Below are 2,886 nucleotides of genomic sequence, written 5' to 3' on the forward strand. Positions count from 1 at the left end.
GGAAGCTGGCAATCTGGGGAGGTGGTGAACTAATGTCCTCCAAACCATCTCCCAATGAGCAGATCAGGGGGCAAGAACTTTAGAGGAAAGCTTTAAGGATGTGCAGACAGGGGCTGTGCAGAGCAGCACAGTCAGCTCTTGACTACCATCTTGAAACTGGTCATGCTGTGGTTTGGTCTTGATTGTTTTAAGCATAATCATTCTCAGTTTCAGGGTGGTTTGCTGCCATTTTCTCGACGCCAGTTCCTGGAATTATGCTAGCCACAGATGTAGAACTGCTCAGGGTGCAGCAGCTTATATCATGGTTACAGTCTGGTCATTATGCAATTTAGCTTTTTCCCCTTTGGTGGTGGTTATAGTGTCTGCAAAATAACTCAGGAATGTGTCTCAGATACCATTATCTACGTCCTTCAGGGCGGAACTAAAGATTCTGTGACTGCCCTATGGGTGATTTCCTGCTTAAATTGTTACCAGTTCTCTAGGCCTAATTGCTATTTTTGTCACTATATGTCTATATCCTTTCAGTCATTAATTCTTGAGCCAGGCTTTTGTGACTCGGGGAAGGCTCCTAGCAGACTAAAGCCTTTTTCTACAAACAAGAAATAGGGCACATGGAAGGGCTTTTGGACCTGGGAGAATCCCGTAGGATCCTGCTTGGTTTTGTTAGGGGAAGCACTGACTGAAACTGGCCACGTGGCCAGGCACCATAGTAACTATTTGCATGAGTTGTTTTATGACAGGAGGTCCTGGTAAGGAACATGGAACTAATACGCCACCACTAACCAGGAGAGTTCAGAAAAGGTCAAAACATGACACCACGTGTCCAGCCACCTCCCAGAATCCTCCTCACTGGCATCCATCTTGGCTGAACAACGTGTGCACCACCAAGAAGGATTCTGAGTCAGAATGATTGGCTAAAGACAACCCAGAAACTAATCCCATCACCATAAAACCCAAGACTGGCAGAGCATTTCTCCTGGGTTCCCTTTCCCTGCTGCTCTCTGCCCGGCTGCCCTTTCCCAATAAAATCTCTTGCTTTGTCAGCACGTGTGTTTCCTTGGACAATTCATTTCCGAGTGTTAGACAAGAGCCCACTTTTGGGCCCTGGAAGGGGTCCCCTTCCTGCAACAGTTTTATACTTACTAAAAGTTGTGTAAAATATTTTTGTACATATAAAGTGTACAGAATAATATAATGGACATCTGTTTACCTACTGCACAGACTGAAAGTTATAACTTTACCATACAGTTCAACTTCCTTTTAAAAGCCTGTTAAGACTGACAAGGGTTCCTGGTGGGAGGGATTGTGTTTTTGCTGTTTAACTTCACCTCTAATAAAGGAAGCCAACTGAGCCTCTATGTGGCTGAGGACATTTAGGTGTTGTGAAAAGGGTCTGGATTGACCCTTATATTAAGTAATCAGGGTTAGGCTTAGAGTCCCCTTCTGTGTTCTTTGCTAAATAACCTTACATCTTTCAGCCTCGGTTTCCCTGGGAGTATATTGGGAATAATAATATTTACCCCTAAAGTGTATGTGGCTTCCCTGGTGGCTCAAATGGTAAAGAATCTGCCTGCAATACAGGAGACCTGGATTCAACCCCTGGGTCAGAAAGATGCCCTGGAGAAGACAATGGCTACCTACTCCAGTATTCTTGCCTGGGAAGTCCCATGGACAGAGGCGCCTTTCAGGCTACAGTCCACGGGGTCACAGAGGGTCAGACACCACTGAGCGACTAAGAAAGATGTATGTGAAGACAATAACTGTGAAATGACTGCCTACAACTGTAAGGACATTTCAGCCAAAGACCACCAGGAACACATATATAGTTAAATAAGTTGGGTTTATTACTGTTACAGCAAGATGTTTTAGTAAGAGGGTGTCAGAATGAATCTAATACAAGATTTTGTATTTGGTTAGATGATTTGCGAGAGGTCTAAGGAAATGGGCTTTTACTCTGAAGTGGATATTGTCAGAAAGTGAAGTATTCTGCAACAAAGACCTATTGTATAGCACAGGGAACTATACTCAATATTTTGCATTAACCTATAAAGGAAAAGAATATGAAAAAGAATATATATAACTATACACTTGAAACTAAAACACATTATAAATCAACTAAACTTCAATTGAAAAAACAAAGTATTCTGTGATAGGGTATTTTGTGGTGGTACAGTGACCTTATTTTTGTCTATGTTTAGACAAAATTATAAAGTGGCTTTGTTTTGTTTCATTTTGTCATAGTGACAGCATAAGCCTGTGTCTTACTTTGTTTGGGTTGCCATTAACAAATTATCATAAACTGGGTGGCTTGTAAACAACAGAAATTTATTTCTCACAGTTCTGGAGGTTGGGAAGTCCAAGATAAAGGGGTAGCAGATTTGGTATCTGGTGAGAGTCTACTTGGGCTTCCCAGGTGGCGCTCGTGGTAATGCAGGAGACAAAATGTAGGTTAGATCTCTGGGTTGGGAAGATCCCCTGGAGGAGGGCATGGCAGCCCACTCCAGTATTCTTGCCTGGAAAATCCCATGGACAGAGGAGCCTGGCGGGCTACAGTCCATGGGGTTGCACAGACTCTGACACAACTGAAGCGACTTAGCATGCACATGTATGAGAGCCCACTTCCTGGGTCATAGACCTCTGTCTTTTGTATCTGTCCTCACATGCCAGAGATCAAATTGCTAACATCTGATGGATCATGGAAAAGCAAGAGAGTTCCAGAAAAACATCTATTTCTGCTTTATTGACTATGCCAAAGCCTTTGACTGTGTGGATCCCAATAAACTGTGGAAAATTCTGAAAGAGATGGGAATACCAGACCACCTGACCTGCCTCTTGAGAAACCTGTATGCAGGTCAGGAAGCAACAGTTAGAACTGGACATGGTACA

This window comes from Bison bison, unplaced genomic scaffold (genome assembly GCF_000754665.1).
Source record: "Bison bison bison isolate TAMUID 2011002044 unplaced genomic scaffold, Bison_UMD1.0 scf7180017864042, whole genome shotgun sequence".
Classification (NCBI taxonomy): domain Eukaryota; kingdom Metazoa; phylum Chordata; class Mammalia; order Artiodactyla; family Bovidae; genus Bison; species Bison bison.